This window comes from Eulemur rufifrons, chromosome 5, assembly GCF_041146395.1.
Source record: "Eulemur rufifrons isolate Redbay chromosome 5, OSU_ERuf_1, whole genome shotgun sequence".
Taxonomy (NCBI): domain Eukaryota; kingdom Metazoa; phylum Chordata; class Mammalia; order Primates; family Lemuridae; genus Eulemur; species Eulemur rufifrons.
Genome location: NC_090987.1, coordinates 23,088,710 through 23,102,450, shown reverse-complemented (window position 1 = coordinate 23,102,450; position 13,741 = coordinate 23,088,710).

Genomic DNA, 13,741 nt, shown 5'->3' with positions numbered 1-13,741 from the left:
AGTGCCTGCACAGCACGTATGTGTATGCATGCACATGTGGTACTTGTGTGCATGTACACAAACCCACAAGATGGACCCTGGGAAAAAAATAATTGCATCATCAGGCTATAGCTGGCTGTCTATACAGGTACTTATGTTAGAGCTGGAGGTCGATGGGTTTTTAAAAATGTCAGGATTATAGTTATTCATCAGAGAGAGACTTTCTGGTCCATGAAAGGATGTCTTATAAAATTCTGCTAGGGTTGGATCCAAACTTCAGCAAATTCACCAAATTGTGGGTTTTTTGAGCACCTTAAAATCATCCCTTTTTGGTGATTCTCTCCTTCTTTCAGAACTTTCCTAGTCCCTGAGTCTTATTTCTTATAGGCCTTTCATCATCATTATTGTTGATAATAATTGTCATGCCTTAAGTGTGACCTCTCCCAAGGATAGTTACTTAAAAAAAATTGAATCTCAAATGGAAGAATTTCAGAAATCAGTAAAGAATATTTTTTAAACGATTGAAAAGAGGAAAGGACTTTTTTTAAGTTCCCATCAAATCATACCTTCTAGGGAGCCACCAACTTCACTGACTTCTAAGACTCTTCTTTGTTAAGAAAGACCTGTAGTCAGTCCAATCAAATGAAGCTAAATGATTGGATGTGGAGAGGAAAACCAACTAAGTGGGAAGATTTGTGGTTTGGCTATTCAGGGAAATGGCACTGTCTACCTCATGTCACATCCCTGTTCTTGTCTTTTTGCTGTTTTCCCTTTGAAATAAATGTATGTATGGGGCGGGCAGCAAGCTCAGTTTTAGAAAAGCAAGAACACTGAGAAGTAGTGCAAACACAGTACTTTATTTCTTCATCAACTACACATTATATTCCTTGTAAATGCCAAGGAGACTGCTGGGTGCTGTGCAGGGAAGAGCAATGAAGGAGACCTGATTCTCATCTTCTGGGCACTTACCAGCATGGAGGAGAGATGAACCTGGATGGTTACTGCACCATTGAACAGAAAAACAAATGTCTTGCAAGTGAGTGGCACAGAAATCTAGAGGTGGCAACCATCTCTGGCATTATCATGAGAGAGCTGCTGTAGCATATGGTGTTGGAACTGCTGGACTCCAGGGATGTGCAGAAGGCTGGTGATTGGAAGGAGAATGTTCCAGGGAGACGGGATGGCGGGAGTGAAGCAAGAGGCATAGAAGTGTTTGGTGTGTTCTGAGAAGGGCCAGCATTTGTTGGGGCTCCAAGTTGACATCCATGTGTTCTGGGTAGAGATAAGACTGGGAAGGTACCTTCAGGCTAGATTTGAAACTTGGTTACCGAGAGCCTTGAATGTCTTCCTCATATGCTTGGACATTTTCTGGGTGGCATCAGAAAGTTTTTTCAAGTTCTTAAGCAGAATATTGATCTGACCAAAGTCATAGGAAAGACATTTTAGAAGTTGTTTCATCATTTAAAGAGTTGGATTTACCTCCTCAAGTCCCTGTTCAAGTAGACTTCTCTTCCTATTTTCCTTCTGGGGAAAAAGAAGAGGCATTTCCCTGTCGGTGGTGGTTTTGAGGTGCTGTGTCAGAGGTGGGGAGTCTCCTCCTGGAGCAAGCAGCAAGTCCATGGCTCAACAATTAGAAGGACAGTTAGGAAAATGCAATTGGTCGTATTTGGGCTATTCAGGCTGAAGCACCAAAGACACAGCTAAAGTCTTATCATTTGATTTCTTAAGGTTTAACATGCGTTTTGTGAAGAGGAAAGACATGATCGATATTTTTGCCCAGCAATCACTAAGCTATGACCACTCTGCCAATGAGCATGGCTGCTATTAGCCCTAAGAATGCTGTCCTTAGATACTAACAAGAGAAACATGTTCATACTATGAATGGTGGAAAATCTTTACGGGATTATAGCCAGAACCCAGGATTCCTAAAGCTCACGCTGACCAGGATGACCCCAGAGCTCCTCATGGCCCCTCTGTTTCTCTTAGGGAGTCTGATGAGTGGGAGTGAGGTTTAAAGTGTGAACAAGAGGACAAAGGTTTCTCTCTCTATGCCCCTTCGCTCCTCCTTACTCTTGACCACCAAACAATTGAGCAAATTTGTTTTGTGTTGTGGTTCTGTCCCAGAAGCAGTTCAAAATTAATTTTTTAAGTATTTTCTCCTTTTTTCATTTTGTACAACTCATTGGGATAAAAAGAAGCATGTCCTTTGTGCTTCAGTAGAGTGGGCATTCCTCTTGCTACTAGTCCTCAGTATGAGACACCTCAGGCTCTCCCTGCTTAGAAATAGCTGCTCTGTTTGGGAAATTCTGTATTATCTGCAGCTGTGTAACAAATTGCTCCAAAACATAATGGCTTAAAGCAACAATGATAGTTTAATTATTTTTCACAGTTTCCATGGGTTGTAAATTCAGGAACAGTTTTGGCTGGGAAGTTCTGGCTCGAGATCTCCCATGAGATTATAGTCAGATGTCAGCTGGTGCTATGGTCATCTCAAGATTTGAGTAGGGCTAGAGGATACACTTCTGAGGTGGCCCAGTCACATGGCTGGCAAGTCGGTGCTGGCTGTTGACAAGAGTCCTCAGTTCACCAATCACCTAGATCTCTCCAAAGGGCTGCTTGAGTGTCTCCACAACACGGGTGCTGGCTTCTCCCAGAGTGAGTTATTTAAGACACCAAGTGGCAAGCCTTTATGAACTTCTGGTGTATTCTAATGATCATACAGAACAGCCTGATTCAATCAGGGTGAGAATTATTCAAGGTGTGAACTCCAGGAGGCAATGATCCATGGGGTAGGGGTGGGAGGTGTTTTGATGGCTTGATACCAGTGAAGTGCTATATCTTTGCAGCTCATGTGTAGGTGTGTGAAGTTCTGATATTCTCACCCTGTTTCTGCTCAAAACTGGAAAATTTTCTATCCGTGTGCAGGTTGAATGGTGCTAAGTGAAGACTTCCTTTAATCTGACATAATCTGGAATAATGATTACTAGTGGGAAATAATGATCAAATTATTTAAACATGCATATAAATACTAACCTTATTTTAGCTTAAACTAATAAAGTCATATTTACTTGCAAATCTTTTGATACAGGGTCAATGATTTTTTTAAAAAAAAAAGATCTCCTAATTTCCCCCCAGATCATTCTCAGAATATATCATTTACATTATCTGGTTTTGGTTTCTTTAAAGTGAATCAAGAACCTAAAATGTATTTTCTGAGCTATCGAAATGCAGAATTCATGAAAAGTTTTATGATTTTTAGCTAATCTCATAGAGTTGTTCCACCCACACTCAATTCAACATCAATTCTTTTTTTTTATCAACTTCCCATTTACTGACTCTTTCCAAACCAATCAACTTGTTTTTTTTATCAGAACAGCAACCCTCTTTGCATTCATAGTTTGTAGTTTTGCATAAAATTTAAATAAATTACATAAATTATAACTATAACCAGCATAAAAAGGTTTGGGAACAAACACAATTGATTCTTGGGATACAGCTCAACAGATAGGAGTGGAATGTACCAACCTCCTAGAGAGGAGTGTGCTGGCCCCAAAGGTTCATCAGAATGTCTTGAACACAGAATGGAGAGCATCAATGAGGTGGCCATGTGTTAAGGCAGTATTTATGGTCAATATTTTTACTTAATAGTGTACATTGAAATGACTGATCTTGGGTGCTCCAATGGCGCAATAGGTTAGCACGTGGTACTTATATGAAATAATTGACCTTTGTATCCCTTTCTCAAAAATCAAATCTGTACTAATAATTTTCAGTAGCCATGCAGCTGGTCAGAAAATCACAGACAATCAATCACAATGATCTCCTCTCCAAGCATGTAGAAGAGGCCTGATGAAGACCTCAAAGAATGGGGAGATGATTGCCTAAGAATTAATGATGTTTGGTCCCAAACCTTATAGTGACAATGTGAACCAGCCTCTAAACCAATGCTGAATAACAATACCCAGGTATACATGCATCAGCACCATCCACAATAGGCAGGTGGGCTTGCCGAAGAAAGGATTCTTGACTTTGGCCTTGAATAGAATGGAAAACATCCAATGGGCCACAGAAGTGAGAATGAGTGGGGAAGATAGGATGTTAATCGAACAGCAAGGAGAACATGGAAAAGTGAAGCTGAAACTGTGATCTTGCAGAGAAGGTAAGGCCAAAGAGGTCCAAGAACTTTGGTTCACTGTTGGAATCAGAGAGCCATGGTAGGTTTCGGAGCAGGGGAGTAGCGTGACTAATGGGCTTGTTGAGGACTATCAACCTAGCAAGAGGACACTGAGTAGATTCAAGTGAGAAGAAGCTGGAGCAAGGGTGATTGGAGAGTGGTTGGAAAGGGGGTATGGAAGGTCCTAGAAAAGGTGGAGTCTGAATACAGAGATTTCACTAGAAAAAATAACTGGATTTGGGAGTTAAAAGATAGGGATGGCAAGTAGAAGAGAGGCGAGTTTGAGCCCAGGGAGATGTGGGAAAAAGTTGATGCCACCCACACAGTATGGAAACTTGGGAAGGCAAGCCAGAGTGGGTAGATAAGTGAGGGACACAGATTCAGGCTGAATGTGAGGGGGGGGGGCAGTGTGGAGGGGAGGGCTGGGCCCAGGAGAGGGGTAGCACCCAAGGGGTGGATTCAGGAATCACCCACAGAGCATCCTGTGAGAAGCCCCAAAAGTGGGCCAGTGAGGACCCTGGGGAGGATCCTGCAGAGGGGGGAATGGCCAACGTTAATGTCAGGACTGAGCCTTGGCCAGAAGCTCTGCTCCAACCATGGAGTCAGAGGTTTCATGGCATGGAAAAGGCAGCTAGTGGTGCTGCTCTCTAAGTGCTCACAGCCCAGGATTCCTGCTTTTCATCTCCCCTTCCTCCTCCTTTCTGGGGGCCTCATCCTCTGTCCTTCCTTTCAGGGTCTCCATTTAAATGACAGCAATTAGATCTTAAATAAGCACGAGCTTTGTCTCAGTGCGATTTTTACGTTGCCAGCAGGTATATACTCAGCCTGGCTTCCCCCATCTCCCATTTCTGCCTTTTCTTTGCTCTCCCCTCCTAACTTTTCCACTTCTCCCAACACCTTTCATTCCTCCCTTGTTCAGGACGGGAGCCTCTCCATTAGGACTCACACTCCATTGTGTCACACACCGTTTAAATATCTTTATCACTTTGCCATTGGGAAAAACAGTAATTGATGGTATTTCCATTTATCTTCACTCTCTATGCTCCATTTGAGGGAAAGATGATGGTTTCAAATAGCTCATTATTTATTTTCCACGCCAGCTCAAGTTGGATTCCAGCACCATCCTTACAGGGACCCAAACTTCCCACAATCCCATAATGTTTTATGAACAGTTTTACAATCCAGACGCTGTATTATCATGTCCTTCTGGAAGGTGGTTATGTGAATTGTCAGGAAACAGTGGCTGAAAGACAGGGTAATCTGTGACTGCTTGACAGTTGGTTCATAGTCCCATCCTAGTGACAGCCCTTTGCTCAGGAGCCCCCGTGTGGAGGATCCTCTGCAGTGGGGTGGCGTAACCCCTAATGTTTTAAAATGCTGTCCTATTTAATGACAGCATGCACAAAGTGAAAAAGATTCACTGGAACATTCTAACCAGAGGATTCCTTAATGAATATCTAGTCTATTCCACCCATTTGAGGGATGAAAAAAATAGAGCTTGGACATGGAATATGCTCAACCAGGGACACATACAAGGATGACCTCCAAGCTGGAAACCAAGCTTTCTGACAGTCAAAAACAAAAATCTCTTTTAAAAATTTATTTTTCTATATACATCACAAATATGACATCCAGCATGTCTATTCAACTATCCTAAGTAGAAACAAAACCCCACAGATGATGACATACAGTAACTCTAACCTGACATGTTATATAGACAAAGCAAAGCAAGCAGAAGTGCTGGTAACTGTCATGTCTCCACCCCGTCCCCAGGGCTGGTGCTCCAATGCCCCATGTTTGATTCACCTTGTCAGACTGCATTATTTCACCCAAGATTTATTGAGTCCATATGGAGTTTTTTCCATCCCTTATTCAAATCTCTTCTGGTTTTCTAGAAGAGAGAAATAACTGCAGCTGAGTGAAGTAGCTTCTTTGCTGTATATGAGACCTGCTCACCGAGGCCACTCTTCGGGCTGGCTTCCAGAGAGATGGCTGGACGGGCAGAGGGAGGAGGGAAGAGATTTCACATAGCAGCATCAAGTATGAATCCTAGCTGAACCCTGGGTAGTTGGGATCTCCTGTAATAAAATGGCATTGGGAAGTACACTGCTTAAAAGTCCTGAGTTGAATGCAGTAAAAAGAACACTGAACTTGGACCTGGGATCTGGTTCTGACTTTGCCACCAACTAGCTACATGACCTTTCTGAGCCTCCATATTCTGGTGCACAGGGGGCTGGTTCTATAAACTGAGGCTCCATCCAGCTCTGACACCCTGGGATTCTATGGAGACTCTATGTCCAGAAGATGGAGAGTAGCGATTGCAGAGAACACTGAAGAGGAATGCTCAGGAGAGGCTAATGGGAAACACATGGTGTGAATGCCGGGAGGCAGGAAGGAAGGGCGTAGGGTGACAGGCCCCGGGGCTTCCCATCAAGGCCTCCTCCCCACCTCCTGCTTCTCCAGGGGCAAACTGTTTCCAAAATCACAACTGAGCACAGGCATGAGAAGTGGGACATCCAGACTTGCTTTTTCATTGCTCACCAAAGGGGAGTAATTCATAATCATCTCTGTTGACTTTCAAAACACCCCTGTGAAGTAAACAGATTCCATTCTCGTGTGCTTGCAAATGAGGTAACTGAGGCTCCAGGAAGGTAAGAGACGTCCGGAGATTTATTGTATATGGGCTGAGCTGGACACGACCCAAAGTTTCAGGTCCTAGTTACAGGCATTTTCCTCCTCAGTTTGCCGTAGCAACCACTTATATTTTTGCAGAACTTCTTTTAAAGTATATTTAAAAACCATTACCTCATTTTTACCCAGCTGAAGCCTTGTCAGTTGCTAGTGCTGGGGGCTATTTCTCTTGTTTTAGAGACAAGGAAACTGAAGCCCACAGAAACGAAGAAATTGCCCCTGAGTTTCCCATGCATTCAACAAACCCTCATGGAGCACCCGATTCACCAAGCACATCCCAGACACAGCTACCTAATGCCAGAGCCAACTTTGATCTCTTGACTGCACTTCTAGTTCTCGTTAGGAGCTGTGATTTTTAAAGTGCGGATAAAAGTTTTCAAAAGCAGCTTCTACATATAGCATGGACAAAATGGCCCTGGCAATGGTACTATCCCACCCAAATGCTGGTCTTCCATAGCCCACTCTTATTCTAAGATGGCCTTCCAGCCCCGGAATTAATGCCTTAGGAGATATGTAATAATTCTAAGATTATTAATTCTATATGGCATGGCGATAAAAACAGTTGATGAGGGCACCAGGCCTGGGGTTCAACTTGGATTTGAAATAGACAAAGCGTGGTGAAGGCCACTCACCCTGCCAGAGCTGTCTCCCCTCCACCTGCTCCGCACTCTGATTCCATAGACTGCCCCACCCTGGAACGGTAGCCTTGGTTCAGTCCCTGTTAGTCCAAGGTGGTTTGCGGCACATCTGCGGACGAGGCTGTCACAGCAACAGAGGCTCACGGTCAGCCCTAGAGATGGCCCTAAAGAGATGTCTGCTCTGGGAGAAGATTTAAACTAGACTGTACTGAGATTTGCTCTGCCACTAAGGACATCCGAAATATACTCATTGAAAAGACTACAAGTGCCTTCTAATAACATGGTATCTCCAGTCAGGCCCCCAAGTATAATAGTAAGTTGTCCAGAGATTTGTAGTTTATCAACAGTGCATTAACCTTCTACAGGCCCTCAAAGCAATTCCCATTTCCATATTTCCCTTCAAGTATTTCCTATAGGCAGATAATAGAGGCATGATATGTATATATATATATATGTATATTTTTTTTTTTTTACAAAAAAGGGAGGGGTAGATTGCAGCTGTGTGCTGTCCCTCCACTTCAAAAATGGTATCTCTCATCCATTATCACCCAGGATGCTCTTTGAGCCTCTGGAAGTGGAGGCAAGTCTGTCCCTAGCCACCTACACTCCTTTGTGTAGTTCCTTTGTGATCAAGACAGAGCAAGTCCCTGGGAGCAAAGGAAAGCCTGTGTCCAGGAGAGTGAGCCAAGCCCAGTCCCCTGCTCACTGGCACACACCTTCCGCCTTGTCTCTGGCCCCACTGGCCACTCCTTCTCCCCAGCAGCCCAGAAGTCCAGATCCAACTCAAGTGCCACCTCCTCCTGAGTCTCCTTGACTATCCCACCCTTCTTGAACCTCTCCCTTTTCTGGGCTACCACAGTCAAACTTTCTATTCCTCACTGAGTGCCACTCATTGTCATTGTGAGCCTTGAATTGCAAGTTAACTTACCAAGTGTATAATCGTGACTTTTCAACTGGAGTGTGGGTTCCCTGAAGGCAGAAGACAGACTTCCTGTGCCTCTGGTCTTCATTATGCTTCACATTAGATAATCACATGGTATATGTTTGTTGGGCTAAAAATTGGCATCCAAGTAAAGCCCACCTTATGTTAGCCCTGATTGCACAAAGCAGAGCTGAATGAGCTAAGCATGTATATACTGAATGGAATAACAGCCCAGGAACAAAATTGAGCATTTTCTAAGGGAACCAGACTGCTGTCCCAGGGTCCTGGTTCTGCCCCTGGGAACATGCATTGGTCACACAAGTCTGTGTGAGGAAGCCCCTTCTTTGCCGCTTCCGGACCACCCATGGCAGCAGCAGGAAACCTAGCCATCTGCCATCCTCCCTCAGGGAATGGCCGCATTGCCACTGTCTCCTTCCACCTCTTAAGATGCCAAAGTTATTCATTCTTTCTTCAACACAGAGTTAGGGAAATATTTGCATTGGCTGAATTGAGACTGTGGGTCATTTTACCTAGTTAATAGTGGTTGAGTCATTCCAAGATACCTGCTGAGGAACATAAGTGGCAGGAAAATGGATCCCTCCACCCCCCTTCCATGGAAGAATGTGGGAGTGATTCTTGGGATTTGTCATGGGGGAAACCAAAGCCCGGATCTGACATTCACTTAATTTTTCTTCATGGGGAGAGCTGTTGACTTCTCCTATTAGTGGGGTTAGTACAAAAGGCACTGGCCTGGAAGTCAGGGGGCCTGGCTGTCACCCTGGCTTCATGCCCAAGCCTCCTCCCCCTGACTCTTTCCCTGGGACCACACCACTTGCACACCTGCCTGTCACTTAGTACCAAGCCATGGGTTCATTTGGTTGGCAGCATTTCCCTTGAAGACCACCCTGAAGTTACTGCTGACACTTACACTTTCTACTTAAAATTATTGGCCACAGGGAGACCAATGTCTGAGGTATACAGTGTGTGTGCAGAAAGGTGTCAAAGTTCCACCTGGAGGGTCTGGGAACCGAATTCTTTCCCACCCCATCCCCTGGTCCAAGTGTAACCAGGGAAGTCCCTTAAGTCTTAGTGTTTGTTTCTCTATGTTGCACATAATGACTCAGATAACCCCCACCCAGGGGTTTCTCCCAGGGCTCTTGTGAGAATTAAATGGGATTAGAAATGGGACCATATTTTAGAAGTAATTTGATGTGAAGAAACAGATGGTTGTCAGAACATCATCGTGTGTGTTGCCAAGAGGACAGGACAGGCGGGAGCCCCGGTGTCAGGTTCTAGCTTGGCTGCCAAATATGTGATCTTAGGAAAGCTGTAAAGTCTCTGTGGGCTTCGCTTTCCTCATCTGTCAAATGGGGATTAAAACAACTGCCCTACCTTTCCCACAAGGGTGCAATGAAGATCTGAAACAATATGTATGAAAGAGCTTGAGCAAATATTCAACAATGCATTCATGTAAGAAAGAGTTCACAGTTTTTAGCAAGTCTATCTAGACTGAAGGCCATTCATGCCACATAAAAACTCTTCCTTCTAAGAGGGATGCCAGAGGGAAAGATTATATGTAAATGACCCAGCTACAATTCCTGCATTCCTGCTGGAAGTTGTGTCATTCCACAGGAGGAGCACCAGCCTGGTAATTAGGGATAGAAACTAGACATTCACAGGGAAAACTCAGAACACAGCCAGTCCCTCGGATAGTATATATTTTAGCAGTATTACATCCAACTCCAATAAAACAACACCTTTCAAGGGCATGGTGTCACTTCTTCGGATTGTTGGATAGAAATGATCCATGTTTAAGAAGCTATAAAATGGTGACCACCGACCATAACTTTAAGATAAGAAAACCTGCTTTGCAGAATTGTAACAGAAAACATTACGCACAGTATTGGAAGTGTGGAGGAGAGAGAGTGCTAACAAGAACATGAAGCAGTGAGCTGCACTGACACCAGGCACCACAGCAGCTCAGAGGGGACATCTCTGGGGGCTGGAAAAGGAGCCGCCCTACAGGCTGGAGGTCATGGGAGCCCCCAGGGTATGTACCCCACAAGCTGGTCCTGAAACATGGATTGTAATTGCAAAATAGAAAGAAGGGGACCATGCCCAGGTGGCATGGCATGTCTGGGTAGGGAAGGGAACAGCAGGTTTGGTGACAGAATGGACTGATCCCTGAGACTTCATTACGAAAGATCCCGTCTGACTTAGCAATCGTGTCAAACGAAGAAAAACTAAATAATACTTCCATTTGGATTCTGTTTAATGTACAAAGAACACATAGAAATTCAGCTCTTCTGATGTCATTCAAGATGATTGGACGGTGGTTGTTGGTGAGTAGCTACTATTGGCTCTAGATTCCAGGGAAGGGACGGCATCTGCTGTTCTCTTGGGTGGAATCTGCGTGCTTGTCCTGTAAGCATTGAGCACCACCAGCCAGTGCCTGCTTGGTGAGAGGATGGAGTACCAGGTAGCATGTCACTGAACAAGGACAGGAAAGGGCATAAAGGGGCCAAAGGCGGAATTTACTCTTTTATATACTTGGAGGAACATTGGCCCCACCAAAAATAAAGTCATATAGTACAGGACAAGTAAGACAGGACAATGTTGTCAGAGTTTCTTATTCATTGGCATGAAGAGATAGATGATCACAATATAAATTAACTTTAAAGTCACTTTATAGAACAATATATACTGTATGTTTCATTTTTACAGGAAAAAAATACCCACTGATTGATGAATAAAAATTTTTAAAGGCTAAATCCATCAGGCCAAGAGATGGTGCAGAGCCCTCACTCCTAGCAAGGACCTGCTTGTGACCAAGGTTGGCCCTGGCTAAGCAGGGGAAGTCACTCTTTGTGCAGTATGATTTGAGAGGTGTGGCATCTCTGAGCAGAAGCAGGCTGAGGGGGCTCACAGTGGACCCTCTCTCCTGCCCACTCCTAAGGGCTTCTATACTACGCACCAGGAAAGGCTTGAGGGAGGAGATCTAGCCCGTCACTTGATTCCATCTTGCCAAACCTCTGTGATACGACAGCAGGCAGCTCCTAGGACTCCCATGTAGAGTTAGAGAGGCCTCTCCAGCCTAACCATCTTGGAATAGAAGCAACTCATAGTTTTGTGTACATTTCAGCTCCATAAATGCAGTCCCGTCTTTGACAAAAGTCTGGAGGGAAAGGAAGACAGAAATGCTTAAGCTGCTGCTCCAACCAAGTTACCTCCTGGGGCACCTGGTGTCCTCTGTGGCTCCCCTGGGGTCCCTGAGTTCAGATTTCAGCAGTGGGAGGACCCGCCATTGCAGCCAGGTCCACCGCAGGGCTGTGGCTGAGGAACAGAAAGAACCTGGTCCCCTTTACTCCTGAAGTTCTTTTAGTCACTCCTTAGAGAATCAGAGGCACTCATTGGCCCCATGATTTTTTTAAGGCTTTATGGAAACTCTATAATCTGCTGTAATTAACTGCCTGTGCTATCTCTTATGTTCCCATTCATATATTTCATACTCAGCCTCCATTCTCAGAATACTCATATGTTAAGCAATTCAGGTTTGGGATGGGTTTTCCTTTGCAATTTCCTTTCTCTTCAAATGTTTAATCAGTTCACAAAAGTATAATTGCAACTTTGGAAAAGTCCATTGCTCAAACATTTTCATTTTTGTAGATAAGAGAAACCATCTTTTAGCACTAAGTAACTTACCCCAAATCACATCACTGGTTAGTAGCAGAGCTACAACAAAAGGCAAGTTTCCAAATTACTAACCCAGTGTTTTTTCTTTCTACAGCTTCATTTTAGCAGTGAGATTTGTTGGGCATTTGCTACAAGGGGTTAGAAAAAAGCCTAAGACAAGGCTCCTACCCTCATGGCTATAAATCAAGTTGAATAAACAAAACATACACAAGGGATATGAGAGGGATCTTGTGATAACTCATGTAGCACTAACTAAAGATTTCAGAGAAGAGAGAGATCAGTGTGGATTGGAATAATTGGCCTGGCTCCCTCTGTGGAAGGGAACTGTGATATCAGGAAGACAATGAAGAGAAAAGCTTGAGAAGGCAGGTTGGAAGCAGCGTGGAGCCCAGATGCACAGGGCTTGCAGAGCTGGGGGGCTTCACGTGGTGGTGGGAAGGGAGCCTGCTCGCTGTACACAAAGACGGGGAGATCTATGGACCGGGGGGGCTGACAGGTGGGATGAGCACCCAGAGAGACCTTTTAGCCTTTGCCTGATGTGAGCTCTGGCTTAACGAGACCCCTCTGGCCCGGTGTGGATGGCCTTTCAGAGGAGCAGGAAATCGTCAGAGAGGAAGTTTAGGACACTGACATGAGATAAGAAATATTTAGAGAAGGGTAAGGAAGGAGGTAAGAGGTCGTACATAATCTACTTTAGATCCCTTGCCTTTATTTGGAAACCAAGGGATGATGATGTTTCACTTGGGTTGATAATTACACAAGGTTTGATGCTGACTGGGCAGGGGGAATAGCTCTCTGTACGGTGTTGCTTGTGCTAAAGCCTAACAGTGACCACTGGACTCTCTTCTCAAAGGATTTCTGGAGATAATATATTTTGAAAGAATTAAAATATTATATAAAGAAAAATATATTACATGTTCAGCAAACGAATGAGTATGTGTGTGAGTTATATGTGTGTGCATTGTCTGATTAACGAATGAATCCCGGCCTGCCACTAACTAGTTTAATGGATAATTTACTAAACTTCTCTATGCCTTAGTTTCTCCACAGTGAAATAAAGATAGTAACACTTACCCTGCAGAATTACCAAAAGAAGTAAATACTACAAAAACACCTTGCACAGTGCCTAGCACCCAGGACACACCCAAATAATGTTATTAAGAGTTCTCTTTCTATTTTCTATTGACAGTTGTCTAGCAAAGAGGAGCACTTTTGAGGGGAATCGGGCATGGGAGTACAGAAAGCTGGAGGTTAGGGCACTATGTCAACCTGAAGGGATAGCTCAGTTAGGAACGGAAGTTTGGGGAGCAATAATGTGTGCTGTGTGCTTTAGGCAGAGGGAATGCGTGGTGCCACAGGTCAGTGAATACAGGCTAGAGCCGTGGTCTGCCATGGTCATTCGCCCCTCAGTGCTGAGAGCTGGGCTTTGCAAGGGGCCAGGTAGTGCATGGGAGGTGATGATCCAGCCAGTAAGATGAAGGAAAGGGGAATGTGGTGTTGGGGAGAGGAAGCAGCAGCCCTGGGTTAGAACCCTTGGCCCTTGCAGGGTCCTTGTCCTTCTAGCAGAATCTCTTTTGTTAAGTGACTTGACAATGGAAGGCGCTACAATACCTGTAACTGAGTATCGTCAAAGAGAGAGATGAA